Source organism: Xiphophorus hellerii, chromosome 1, assembly GCF_003331165.1.
Source record: "Xiphophorus hellerii strain 12219 chromosome 1, Xiphophorus_hellerii-4.1, whole genome shotgun sequence".
In the NCBI taxonomy this organism is placed as follows: Eukaryota; Metazoa; Chordata; class Actinopteri; order Cyprinodontiformes; family Poeciliidae; genus Xiphophorus; species Xiphophorus hellerii.
The window spans coordinates 30,871,124-30,886,779 of NC_045672.1; positions in this window are offsets into that span (position 1 = coordinate 30,871,124).

Genomic DNA, 15,656 nt, shown 5'->3' on the forward strand with positions numbered 1-15,656 from the left:
ACCAAGGTAGGGAGGCATATTAAGGTCCTGGAGCTCCTGGAAGCCGAAGACAAACACCAAACCAAGGATCTCCCCTGTGATGCCTTCAGAGACCCCGGCCCTTCTTTGGCCCCAGGACAGCAACAAAGAAGGGCCAGGCTGTGCCCAAAATGAGTCGCATTGCATAATACATGAGCCAGTGCTGGTATGACCTTTCGGAATTCTGGATTATTATTGTGGGTGTGAGGTGTGGTTTGTTTGCAAGGTAAGTGTGTGGGCAGTACATGTGTATGTTTATTTGTGACCTGGAATGGTTAAGGTTATTGTATGGGAGGGGCATTAACATTGTACCCAAGAACAGTAAGGGACAGGTAGCCTCAGCCTGATACTGAGGTAGGGGCAAAAGAAAATCAGTATCTGTCCTGGACTCTACAGGTCCTTTAAATACTTGAATGTTTAAGAATTTGAAATACTACTATATGAACTCACTTTGCACGGTCTGTTGCTTTTTGTGTCCATGTGACATACGAGACCTTGGATACTGGCTGGGAAAGGGAAGATTTCGTTAAAAAGGCAGGTGGGTGCAAAACCTAAATTATCTGGATCTAGTTCAGATTTATCTCCTTCGGTTTTAGCGTGACGCTCAGGAGGAGTGCAGCAGATGTCACGGTCAGACAGCAGGGAAATGTCGTGTAAAGGCGCATGAGAGATCGATGCACCAGCACACGCACGTTGTAAAGCTGGCTGGGCCCAATGGACCCCGTTTCTTAACCCTCCAGCGGTCTTAGCATGAAGCTCAGGAGGACACAGCAGATGTCACGGCTGGGGCGATGTGACGGTCTTTCTGAAACCACAAAAAGAAAACCTCGTAAAACTCACATGGGCTCAGTGGGACCCCACCGAACCGTCGTGCACAAAGTAAAAACCATGGGGTCTAAATGACACCATCTCTTATGGAGGTGATGGGGTCACTAGCAGGTCAAATAGTTAAAACATAAAAATGTAATCTTCAAAGTATGTGGAAGATAGAAAATACAAGCAATTTGTTTTACCACCTTAAAAAGAAGCATTGGCTTGAATACCAGCAATGCAGATGACTAAAAGTTCACAACATTGAGAAGTAAAGGCAAGATTTTTCTTGCCTTAAGGCATCCATTACTTTAAGTTATTGTGTTTCTATATACATATATATTTTTCAGTAATTTAAGTTTGACTTAATCAGGTAGTCGTCACTGAGCTTAAGCTGCTGCCTATCATTGCCAATGAAAGGTAGCAACATCAAAAAGTTAAACATTACGTACAAATAACATGCACCAAAACTAGTGTTAAACAAGTTTTAATACATTCAAACAAATACATTTTGCTCAATTTGCATGTGATTTATTTGGATCCTATTGCAAGTTTTATACAAATGTCATTACCGCCACCCATCAGTTGTTTTCATTGGAATGGAAACTGCCAAACCCAGGCAACTCTACTGGATTGCTACAAAGAAACCAGTGACTCATCTCATCAGACAACACTATCCAGTGTCTTCGTTTCCAGTGACAGCATGATTTAAATGACTGAATCTGACAACTTGGTGACGTATGCCTGAGATGCAGCTGCTTGGGCTTCAGAAGATCAATGAATCAAGCTTTCTATTTAGTTTTTGTTGAAATAACCCAAAGGTTTGACATTTTATTTTGCTATAGGAGAATAAAATACACTATAACAACATGGAGCCAATCCGCTGTCAACATGTCAATGTGTTTCCAGTAAGAAGTCGTCATAGTTAACATGAGCAACGGCACGTGAATCGATGCATGTAGTCTTCTTCCGGACGAACTTTCAGTCAAGCGTTAGGGTTAACATTAACACATTAACCCTATCACTTTATTCCAGTTCTGTTTCACTTTTACTTGTTATGGCAACAAATCCTCCAAATATTAGCTGTGAATCGTTTAAATGTTTCTTTGACCCTAAAGGTTCATGAATTTTGTCACATTTATGGCAACCATGGCACAAACTAGCTTAAGAGATTCGGTTTTTAATTGAATGATCATTGTACTAAACTTGTTAATTGATTTTTAGATTGAGTGGTGGTACAGTGGGTAGGTGCTGCTGTGCTTGGTCCTTCAGTTTGAGGAAACTGGTCCTGGAATTTCCTTGAGAGGACTTTGAATTTTATGTTATTAGGCCTGTCACAATAACAAATTTTGCTGGAAGATAAACTGTCACAGAACTTATCGTGGTAAACGATAATATTGTTGTTTTGAGACCATTTTCAAGTAATATAATAGCAATAATGGCACAATAATGCAGGAACACAACATTAAAGATCAATAAACTTTAAATTCTAATGAGCATTTAAACACTTGAACTGGGAGACATTTGAAATATCCAAAATAAATAAAGAAAACAACAGAGACAACAAATAAAATGAATTATGAAGTCTGTGTAAACAAAATTATCATTCAGAAAAAGGTATAGTTGAGACCAAAGCACCAGACTGTCGACTTTTATCATTCAGGTTTTGGTAAGAAGAGAGAGAAAAGAGAAAAACAATAAATCAAGCAAATGAAAATTGAGTTTATTTTAATTCATCATGCGATTAATTGATTTATTGTTTATTGTGACAGGCCTACATGTTATCCAAGGTGTTGAAACCATAACTGCATGATGGTTGACATTATGCTTCTTTGTCTCGCCTCAAATTGTCTGGAAATTTTTGTGAGGGACATGTAAGTCCAATGTTTTTCATTTTCTCGATTGTGTTGATTTTTGGAGGCGTATCTCAAAGCTGTGTGTTTGAAATGTGAATGATTTGAATGATGGCAAATGTACGTGGACTTTTGAAATTGGGAAAAATAACAAAAATCTCCAGAATTCTTTCGATTAAAGGAAAATAAAATGTCTTAAAGTGTAACTAACCACCCTGTAAAAGCATAGCCCCGCCCACATTCAGATTTTTTTTAATTCCACAAAAGTGGGCGGGGCCAAGAAACTCGGGGGCGTGGCTGAATGTGAGGATGAACAGAGGCTGAGCAGGACTGTTCTCCATATTTGATCACTTTATAGACCCTCTCAACATTTTTCTGTATTACTGGAGACTTGGATCTGACTCGCCACCAGGGGGCGAATATCTGCTTGACCCATTGATATAGAGACTTCAACAGAGCTGTACTGTTGTAACCAATAGGAACATTAAACTGCAGTAGCCACCGTTCGACTCAGAAAGGGCAGCACTGAGATGTCATTAGACAAAATATTGCAGAAATGCTATTTGTACACAAAATTTCAACAAATACATAACGATACAACCAAATTTAGTCAATTAATCTGTAAAATAAAGTTGATTTGGGGTTTAGTTACTGAGTTTCTGTCACATTGTGCAGGTATAGATGTAGGAAATAAAGTCCTATTTTTAGATTATGAGTTGATTCACAAAGTTCTGGTGCATCAGATTGTTGAACTGATGCCGTCATTGACGCAGCGTTGGCATTTCTTTTCCTCATGTTGATGGTTTAACAACTTTCTGTGAACTAAAACCCGATGCCTATGAGTGCAAACAGAGCGTTTGCATAGCGTTGCATGAGGTTTAATCGTATTATTATTATTGGATTATCGACGTAATATTTGTCAAACTGCTGTAGCAGTGGCACACATTTGCAGCCTCAGCGCTGCCACCACAGCCAGCGTTGGCTAGTGATCGAACTGTGTGTGCAGAAAGGCGATGCTGGAGGGTGAAATGCTTTAGGGCGGTGTGTCAAAACGAAAGGAAAAACCGAATAGTCAACATATTGGATTTGTTCAAAGGATGATGCAAAAATCGTGGATGCTAAAAAAAAACATTTTGTATAGAACAAACCTTTTTAGCCTGATTATATTAAAGAAATCACCGCATGGGACTTCATGAACTGGTCAGAGTGCCTTGGAAAACATAAATAAATGTAATTTGATACAAACTTCAAATCATGTTAACTCAAATCTAACCTGCAGCAGGATTAGTGAAAACTTTCTCCTAATGAACACACGTCTGTCTGCAGTTTCATTTTTATAAATAATGCTATGCAAACACACACATGAAAACACACACTGCCTCCTTTGTAGTGTTTGCTCAACCGCAGCAGATTTTTGTTTGAGTTAGGAGATGCAAAGTCTGCTGTGACCCACAGGAGGATCAGACCAGGCAGGATGAGCTGTTTTTAAAAATTATTATTCCATTAGTCCAACTGACGGCTGGAATAAAAGAACAAATTTAGATTTATTCCTGCTCCTGCTGACACCTGAAAGATGAAATCAGTTACATCCTTGCAGAAAATGGAAAAATACGCAGCTGGAGATGGAACTAAGAGACGCAGTAAAAATAGAGACAGACTCTACAGCTGGTTTCTCTGGGTCAAAGCAACGCAAGACTGGAAACAAGCACCAGAGAAAACAGCAAATATTCCAGCTATGAAACAGAAATATGAAAACAAAACTCATAACTATTTAAACAGAAATGTCAGAAGTAACACAAAAGGTGATGCGGTAACGATGTGGTGTTTCTTTCTGTTATCCTATTTAGTTATTTATCCTATTTATTAAAGTTTACGCATTTGATTTTTACACATCATCCAAAAGGGGGATTTAATATCAGTTTCTGAATTTCTGTGAAATTCCTTAAATAAAGGGATTATTTTGAACGTCATAGTGAAACCAGTGGCAGCATCAGATAAAGCTGAAAGTGTTTTCTCTGCGAACCTTAAATTGGATTTCTCACCATGACTGCATGATTACATCTCTTAAAACCTTCTAAAGAAATCCCCTACAGTCACTATTATGAAACAAAATATAGACATTACAATTCGTCCAATGCCATCATCAGAGTCATCATCAAATATATTGGTCAATATGCCACTTATTACTAAGTAGAGACAGGTTGAAACAGGTGGGGTTTTAGTCTAGATTTAGCCTTGTTTCGGCTGTTTTGCAGTTTTCTGGAAGTTTGTTCCGGATTTGTGGTGCATAGAAGCTGAAAGCTGCTTTTCCTAACAGTATTTTAAAGTCTATGCTATACAGGAAGACTTGTTGCAGTAATCAATGGATGAGTTTCTCTAGTCCTCTAGTCCTGGAAATGTTCTGCAGGTGATAGAAGGCCGACTTTGTAACTGTCTTTATGTGTCTCTGAAAGCTGGTATCTACATTTCAGCCTGATCTCTAGAATCCAGCTGTAATAACTGAAGCTCTGGACGGTTCCTCTTTTGGTCCAAAGATAATAACTCCGGTTCTGTTTCTGTTCAGCTGGAGAAGCTTTTGGATGGTTCAGAGTCAGCTGGTGACAATTTAAAGCTTCGTATCATTTGTGTAATTTTGATGGCAAATCTTATTTTGTTGTTATATAACCTGAACTAGCAGAATCATATAGATTTTAAATATGAGGGGTTGTAGGATTGCACCTTGAGGTACCCCATATTCCAATTCACCACATTGACAAAAGTTTAAAAAGATATCAGTTAATAAAAAAAAAACTAAATCTCTATTTCACATTGTAGAATTTGGACATTAGTCTTCCTCTTATGTATGTAGAAGCGTTTTCAGGTCCTGAGGCACCTGCAGCATCCGTAATGTTTAGCTTGAAATCCCGTTACTTGCACTCGCCAGCCATTTCCTTTAGTTAAGTAACTAACTAAAGGACAGGACTTTTCCTGACAGGACTCCTGCACTTTTCCTTCAGAACCACCTTAAGTGTTTGTGGCATAAAGGTTGAAATATTCTGATTCATATTGACATGTTGGCATGAAAGACACGTCAAGCTAATGCCATAAATGTTTTGAGAGATGAATTATTTTTGGAATTACATGTGGGTGATGGTGATTAACAGGTAACTCCCAGTTATCCTCAGGCTAGTAGCTTTATGAACACTGGCTTAGCTAACTTAACCTCATAGATTCCCATCACTTCCAGCCCTCAGGGTTTCCACACCTTCGTTTTGGTTTTGTGGGTTTGTGACTCAGGATCTTCCAGAGGGTGCCACTCCGTCCATTTATTACCACCTTGATATTCTGAAAGTTTGGAGGCATGCAGACACTGACAGAGTGGATTCTTGTTTTAAACATTCCCACTTTACCTAAATTACATTCGGTGTCATTTGCTTTTGCTTTGAAGATTTTGATGCTGACCTCTGGAAATGTTTGTTTATTAATATCTTTAAAATTACAGCAGCACAAACAAAACCATTTACAAACGTTTGACACCAACTTCACTCAGGTTTCCAACAAGTGCTGCTTGTGAATCCAAATTTTGAAAAGCCTTTTCACTGCAAAAACACAAGTCATAACAAATATTTTTCTCTCATTTCTAGTTCAAATATCTTAGAACACTTGAAATAAGACAAACTAACTTACAAGTAACTTTTCAGCCAGATATAGGAGATTATCTTCAGTCAATGATTAATTAACATGGCTTAAAAATGACTAGTTTAATTGGCAGATTATTTCACTTATACATGTTCCCCATGTTTTCAGAGGGAAAATAAATATATTAAAATACATTTTAACTTATTAAAAATGGTACAAAAATATTTCTCCACAGCTATATGGAAGATGAAGGATATATGTAAGTAGTAAAATTTATGGCATATTGTCAGGTGATTTAGACAATAGTATGAAATTATGTTTTCTATGGAAATTCAAACAATCAAAAAACATTACATTCCAGTGGCAAGATAAGGAAAACAAACTAAAATGAATAAATTACCTGCATGTTAAACATACCAGTTACACCAACACATACTGGAAATCCTTAATGCTATGTGATTTATAAAAAGTCAGAGGCAAAATTATAAAAAATGAAAGTTTCTCCAGTGCAAAACTTTGCCTAAGCATGTCGAGTGGATGAACCGAAAGCTTGAATCTCATAACCGGTTTCTGGTTTTTGAACTGCTGTGTTGCTGAAATGTGCTAAACAAATGAACTTCACTCGGCTCGGTTGTACCTGCTTTTGGGTCCAACTTCAAACCCAAACATTAAAAAAGCTTTATTTGAAGGGATGTGCATAAAACTGACAGGTTGTTAAAGGGAGTAAAATAACACAAAAATATGACATTGGCACAAAAACAACTCAGAGCTGTAATTAACCTAAAACTGTACAGAAAATGTTAAAGCTTTGCATTTAAGATGAAAAACCTTCATCTATAAATATGTTCAACCCAGAGTTCCTCAAATGCCACAGTTTTAGCTTCGCCTGGTTCTGTAAAATTCTCCTCATAATCACCTTTCTGTCCAGTTATTAATTGGTTAACTGAAGAAAACCGTCAACAAATTAGCCCAACAGGTACCGTTTTGTGTTTCACTACAGATGCATTCTTTGCTATGTTATTTATTTTAGGCAATAAAGTGTTTATTTTCTTTTTTAGGAAAATAAATTACATTATTTGTTTACTTGAATTTCTTGTATTGTATAAAATAGATCCTGGTGGTCAAATAAAACATCTACAGAATTATTATTGATCCCTAAAAGGAAATCGCTTATATACTGACTGCTGCTCCATCCAATGTGTTAAATATAAAAAAATATAACACCGTCCATAAGCAACATAATATACACACACACAGACCACACATATTTGTGCAGCTATCTTTGCGGGGACTTTCCATTGACTTCCATTCATTTCTACAGTCTAACCCTTACCCTTAACCTAACCCTAACCATTACATACCTAACCCTAACCATTACATACCTAACCCTAACCATTACATACCTAACCCTAACCATTACATACCTAACCCTAACCATTACATACCTAACCCTAACCAAAACTCAATTCACACCTCAGTCCTAAATCTGATCCCTGACCCAAAAACAGCGTTTCCCCTTGTGGGGACCAGACTTCGGTCCCCACAAAGAGCAGTGTGTCCCCACAACGTAGTATATGTCAGGAAAATGGTCCCCACAAGGTATTAGAAACAAACACACACACACACACACGCCCACACACACACATATATATATATACAGTATATACACATAAGTGTGATATTGTAAGTGATTTAAATATGGCCAAATATAAAATAAATATATATGATAAATGAAATAAGAAGAATGCAAATGAAACTATATCAAAAAAGTTGCATCTAAACTCCTTGTTATTGTCCTGAAATTTATGCAGAAATATAAGTTGGTGACCAAACTAAGGTCACATTTTTGTAGTGATCCTAAATATGAAAAATAGCTCAGCTTACACCAGGCTCCCCTAACAGCTGCAACACAGCTTTTTAAGTAATTTTGGGAAATAAATGCAATCTAAAAGGAACAAAACATGAACACAAACTGAGAAACTAAACATAAAGGGAAGGAACGGGAGATACAAAAAACAAAAATAAACCCAAAAAACACAGCAGCTTTGTTGTGAAATTATTGTTTCAACTGTCAAACTGAATTTCTAAGTTTGGCCTTTTTGCCTAAGAGGCTTAGTAAGAAAATAAGGAAGTACAGCACTTGGATACCAATCATTGTTTCCTCTTATTTACCTTGATTCACTTAATATTTCACTTATTGTAGATGTAATCTGTTTGCATAACAGCTACGCTCAGACCGTGAGTTTCACTCTCCCACAGAGGACACTCCTGAACGGTTGAGGCAAATACTTCTCAGTGTTTGCCTTTAATCTCAAGCAGATGTTGTTAACCGTCACTGAGCAACATCTAACACGTGTCCAGGCTGCTTGACAGTTGTCTACAAAGAGATTAAAGGTGGAAAGGTTAGCTTTGTATCACAGCAAAATGCAGGTTAGAAGTATCACTGACCTTTAGCATCCAAATGGACTTTGAGTTCTAGTTCACATCAAAAGTTTAGGCTTTTAAACTGAATTGTTTTGTGAGGGGAGGGGATTTTATGTGAGATTAATCAAGCAAACCTTATGAAATGTGCTATAGAAATGAAGAGTTTTAGCATAAAGTAACTCGGATGTTAAAAACAAACACAAAGTGAGAGATGAATTAATCAGTTGTAGAGGATGAAGAACTGTGGAAATACAACTATGTAGATTAGTCATCCACAGTAAAATAGACAATAATCTGATATGGAAGAGATGTTAATTTATCTACAGTCACCAAAGCTACAGCTAAGGCTGCACTCACTCCACTTGTTTAATTATTTAATTATTATTCATTTATTTATTTAATCCACTTGTCTGTTTGTCCGGTACGCTTGGGGACGTTTGAATGCGCAATCAAACTCTGATCCGGACTGAAAATAGGAACTCTAGTCCGCCTACAAACATATGTGAATGCCAATCAAACTGGAGGCTGCTCTAAAAGCAGGAAGTGGACTACACCGCAGGGCATTCTGGGTATATACAACCAAAACAAACAGTCTATCTAGCTCTAGCATGAGAAACGACTGTGGTCACTCCATTTTTGTTTACCTTTTGTAAAGAAGGTCTTATTCATAGATTTCTGTGTCGTTTTCTTCAGTTGTTCTTGGTGCAGCGCCCCCACAGGAGAGGGGTGGAACAGGTTTTTAAAACGTTTGGTTGGTTTGATTTGGTGCCATGTGAAAGTGAACCACAGCAGCTGGAAGTGTAACAAATGTTGCTGGACGGTCCCACTAATTTAACTTGGGCATTTTAAGGGCGTTTCTACAGAAAGGTTTGTTCTACTTTGTGCTCACACCTCAAGATGGTGATTGGAAAAAAGACAAAATGTGAAAAGTTCAGTACCAACATGTATTTTTGCTGGCAATACAGCATTTCTACGGAAGTCTGAGTTAGGAAGGAGGGTTATTTATGTTTTTTATGTTAACACAATGTGACCTTACTGCCTCTCCAGTAAAATGATTGATCATTTTTGAGATTATTCAAAATTCAAAATATTGATAGGATTAAAATATAGCCATAAGCAATACGGCTAGTTTTGGTGAATGCTATAAATAAATTAACACTATCAAAAAACAAGTTTTTTTTACACTTTTGCAAAGTCAACTTGCCAATTAATTTTAAACAATTTCAAGTCTTTTAATTTATCAATCCTCAAACCGTCAAACTGAACCACAATAATGAAGGGTTCACTAGAAAAGCCAGCAGGTGTAAAAATATACAATCAAAACTTTCGTCGTATTCTCTCAAATCTCATGAAACTCTAGATTATGCCAGCACCTCCTCGCAACGTGTCAAGACAGGTTTGTGTTTGATGTCTCATCTCAGTAGGAGGTTTACTGACACGGTCGATTATTCAACATGTCAGTATACAAGCAGCAAGCCAGCAGAGTTAAGTATTTCCATCAGTGTTGCCTCATTTCAGTTATTCTGCAACTGAATGACATTAGAATAGAGTTTGAACAGTTCACAGTGAAGTATTAGTCAGTTTCTGTGATGGAATCACAGAAACTGACGAAACTGATGATTTAATCGATTCCAAATAATCACTGCAGGATGATCTGATTCCAAATCATTTGTAGTAAACGTGACTGAATACATAATATATCAAAACAGCTGATATAAAACATGAAAATACAAAGATGTTTAAAATTAAAGCCTATATTAGATTATTTTTGTCAATTTGGCTGCATACATGAGTTTATAGCCTGAAATAAAAGCATATGTGCATCATCTTGGATTCCAAGGGACTAACTTGCTCCAGGAATGTTTCTGGACTTTTATTTAAATGCTTTTTTGCCAGTTCATTTTTCCAGTGTAATTTGGAGTCTGTAAATATCCTGAGTGTTGCTCTCGCTATGGGACTTGATATTCAAAGCCACTGTGGTCTGCTTTCCGTTTATGCGGCTGAGTGTGGAGGGAAACCTAACCTACATGCTGCACAGCTTCTGCAGAAATCAGGACGCAACACAGCAGCATGGGAAATCCTCCGGTTGCTGTTTGCAGTCCTGTTTTCTCTGAGGTCCAGCTTTGTGTCGTATTAATGAATTAACAAAGATTTTCCCCAGGAATTTGTGAATCACTAGAAGGTTTTACACCCAGGCCTGCTTTACATGCAGCCTCTGCAGAAACTATTTGAATTGTAAGGTTTCATATGTCAAACTCACCGAAGTTTCATCTGCTTTCTATGTTTGACACACTTAAATGTTTCAGATAATTAAACAAACCTAACTATTAGACAACAACAAGCCAAGAAAATACATTTATTCAGAAAAAAAATCAATCCAAACCAACCTGACCCTGTGTGGAAAAGTTAAATTATGATTTAAATTTTATTATCCTTTTTTTTTTTTTTTTGGACAGCTGACATTAATTTCATTCTTGCAGAATTAAAAAAATCACTTGGATAGAATATGTCTGACAGCATGAAGTAGATGCTGCCAGAAAAGACTTAAGACTTTTTAAGACTTAAGTCTTTCTAAAAAAAAAAAACTTTTAAAAAAAAGTCTTAAGAAGTTCAGAATAGAGACAGTCACTGACGGCCGTTTCTAAAAGGTTGGGTTTGGTCGGTCACACTTGCTGCAATTCACTTAGCCCAGGGGTGTACAAAGTGTGGGCCGGGGGCCAGTAGTGGCCCTTGGACTGATTTTTTGCAGCCCCCAACTGCAATTCAAAAATAATCCAAATTTGGCTCATTGATGCAGATGGAGACTTTTAGTTTGTAATTTTCTTGCAATTGAAAATGCAAAGTACAACCCAAAGTGTTTGTCTTTTAAAAATAAGGTAAAATCCAGTTTACTCAGAGACTTTTACTGAAACGATGCACTCGAATCGGCTTTTATTAAAGTTCTTAGACTTGGCTAAATGCAGCAAATGTTTTGAAAGAAAGTGGCTCAAGTCCTGCTGCTCAAAATCTATTTGTTCTACTGAGCCCAAAAGAAACAGAAAACTGAATGCGTTTCGGTTAAAATGTGCAAAATCTGCTGTGGCGTCGATGAGGCCCGTTTTAAAAAAGAGCAGTAAATTTCCACCAAGAAACAGATTTTTTTAGGATAATCTCAGAAATTTTCCATAAAAAATTGGACATTTCTAAGTTTCAAATGTTGAAAACTGTCAACTTTGGAAACAACAAAAAATTCCAAAAATCAAACATTTTCAAAATAATTTCTAGAAATCTTCTGAGATCTCAATTTCAGAGGGTTTGGGTTTAAATTTACTTTTTGTATTATTATTTCAAATTTTGGAACTACAATAAACAACAAGTTTGAACACAGTGACTTAATCAATGGATTTGATGAGTAGATTAGTTTTATAAGGATAAACTGGAGTCTGTTTTTTGGCTCTTGAGTGTAGATTGAAATATTTTAGGATCTTAAGAAAATCTGTACGTCATGGCGTTAAAGGAGATGCTGTAATATGTTTCTGCCTTTCCTTACCTGTGACCTTCTGCTGGTTTCATTTGATATAAAAAAAGCTGCATTGCAACACAGAAACTCACTCATCATTCCAAGCAAATGCCAAAGTTCAGCAATGAACTCCCAAATGAAAACTTTCTCATAAAATCTGCTGTGCAGCCATTGCTTAAAATAACTCTCTACCCATCTTTGCAAGTGCAGGCCTGTTTTTGCAGGCAGTTGTTTTACAGACTGACGAAAGCAGCAACGTCTGACTCATGCTGCTTCGGGTGCATCATTACAGACACTCCTAACAGGAAGTGTAATCTGAACAGATTAATTTATCTGCTCAGATAAACTAAAACATGCAGATTTATATAGCATGTTGCTGCCAGTTTTAAAAATAGTTCTTTTTTTCTTCTTCTTTTTAGATGCAAAACATAAAAAGTGTCTGGCATTTTGCCCTAATTTTTCACATTTTCAGTTTGCTTTTTATGGGTTTTTGTTTTTTTGGAGCAGATCGATTGTTTTCTCATCTCAAGTCTAAGTAGGAGCTGCTGGATGTTTGTCATCATATAACACTACGAAAAATGCAGAAAGGACTAAGAAAACTTTGTTGCAGCAAACCTTTTTTAGCATGTGTAGTTTTAAGATTTTATTTTTATTAAGATTTTATTTTTAAATGTCCGCCAGACGGCCGTCTGGATCCCAGGAGCGTTTTGCTGCACTGCAAGTCAACATTGTTACTAACTGTCCCACTATGGGGAAAAAATCTGATATTCCTTAAAATAAGGAAATCCACAACTTACACTCAATTCAGTTATCAGCTCCCTAAAACAAAAGCATTTTATTTTTGAGCAAGTGTCACATTAGACAGAAACAGAAAGTGTAATTTACGTCAGGTTGGCCAGATTCATCATTTCAGTTGTTGCAACAACAAATTCCTGAGTAAAACTGAAACTTGCATTTTTTACTCTGCAGAGTTGTTTTAGCATGTTGCTGCCAGTTTTAAAATAAACACTTCCAGGCACATTTTAGAAAACTTACCTTGTTAAAAAGAAACAACCTGTGCAGAAATCAGAAGAGTTCCCAACGGCAATCCAAGAATGATCCAAATTCGACCCGTTGATGCAGATGGAGACTTTCAATTTGAATTTGATTACAGTGGGAAACTTAAAGTGCAACACAAAGTGTTTGTGTTTTTAAAATAAGGTCAAATCAACATGTTTATTCAGAGACTTTTATTGAAATGATGCACCCAAATAAGCTTTTATTTCATTTATTAAACTTGGCTAAATATAGCAAACATTTTGAAAGGAAAGTGACCCAAATCCTTTTCTTACTACTGAGAATAGATTTGTTCAATAGAGCCCAAAAGAAACTGAAAATTCAGGTCCATTACAGATAAAAAATAAAAATAAAAAAAGAATATTAAATGTTGAGATTAATCTCAGAAATTTTCTACAAAAAACTTGAACATTTCTGAGTTTCACGTATTGAACATTTTCACTTTTTGAAAAAATATTAAGTTTTTGACATTTTTTCTCGTAAATTTCTGAGATGAATTTCAATTTCTGAGTTTTGTTGGTGGAAATTTACTTGTTATTATTATTAATTTTTATTTACAAAGGTCTTAACACGCTCATAACTTAACACACTTTCAAGTTTTGGAACTACAATTTAAATACAGCAGCTTTGACCCACTGGACAAAAAGTTTGGACCCCCCTGGTCGGTGCTTTGTGCCCTGGTGTAGGATGGATGCTTTTGCGGCCCTGCAAAACGTTGGCACCTCGTCTCATGAACAGGAAATGAAATGCTTTGTTTTCTGAAAACTATAATTATTACAATGTGTGAGTTTGACTTTACCCATCAAATGTCATGTTTCTTGCTGTAAAGTAACTTCTAAGTTAGTTTGTCTTCAAGTTTTCTATGATATTTGTACTAAAAACTAGAGAAAAATACTTGTTGCAAAAACACATTTTGTGTTTTTGCAGTGCGTTTATGCCTCTTAACTAATATACTGGTATTTTTTTCTATTCCAGTGGTCCCAGTAAGTTTGTATGGATTATGCTGCGATTAAATGTCCAACTCAGAGATAAACTTGTTGGTACTCCTCAGCTACCGACCAAAAACTCACAACGGTCATCGAAATATCTTGAAATTGACAAATGACATTAGAAATAAAGATTTACTGCAAACTAACTAATAAAAATCAGATATTGCTTTTGAATTGTGGTTCAACAAAATCATTTTAAAAATAATAATAATGATACAAGACAGGACAAAAAAATTCAGTGTGGGATGTTTAAGATCAGAAAATAGAAAATTCAGAGACTAAAATCTTTAACTGAAACTCCTTCTAAAAATTCTTAGAACTGAATATTTTAATAGTTCAAACAATAAATGTACCTTAATATGAATCAATATGCACATGCACTGCAAAAACACAAACTCTTAACAAGTATTTTTCTCCGGTTTCCAGTACAAATATCTTAGAAAACTTGAAATAAGACAAAATAACATACAAGAAACTGCAGCTTGTATCCTATGTTATATTATAAAATATTAGTTCCACCAGCAGATTGTTTCACTTTTAACAAGATATTTTCCCATGTTATCAGTGAAATAATCTGCCAGTATAACTAGAACTTTTTCATCAATATTAAGGGATTATTTATTTGAAACATATATATGGTCATAAAAAGTTAAATCGGTGTGGAAGCTGCATCAGAAACTAACATCTGCAGTTTTCCTAAACTACCTTCTTGGAAAAACAGCCCGGAAAATGAACATCATTCCTCAAGTAGCACCGAGATGTTTCAGCTTCCCAACCTGCATTTTATTTTAAATATTTTAGACATGCGCTACAAATAAATCTGCAAACAGGCGTAACTCTCCTCAGGAAAAAACTCAACCCTGGAAGTAAAAGTTGGTCAAGTTTATTTCAGTCTTTTCCTTTACGTTAGTAAAATGAGCTCCAAGCTGTTCTTATCTTGTGTAATATTGTAATTTGATTTAAAAATGAAGAGGAAGTCAAAATTACTACAACTGACAGGAATAAATGCAGAAAACGTCACTCAGTGTGACAAATAGATATGATTTTTAATGTTTCACCTGATTTAATGAAATAAACAATTTTGTTGTAGTTTATTTATTTAAAAATAGACAATGACAGAGTAGCCAAAAAGCTTTGTTTTTATTCTCTCATGGTACAAGATAAATATGAAAAATTAAAGTGCAATACTGACAAATTGTACCAAAAAAGGAGAATAATGATTAAAAAAAGAAATAAATAAGCATTTCTACATATTTCCACATAAAATAAAAACTGAATGAAAATAAGAGTCACTTCACCTTTCCAATAATATTTAGATTTATTTGTGTTTGCTTTAAAAAAAAAAAAAAAGAAAAGATAAAAATATTGTTTAACACAGAATCTTACGTT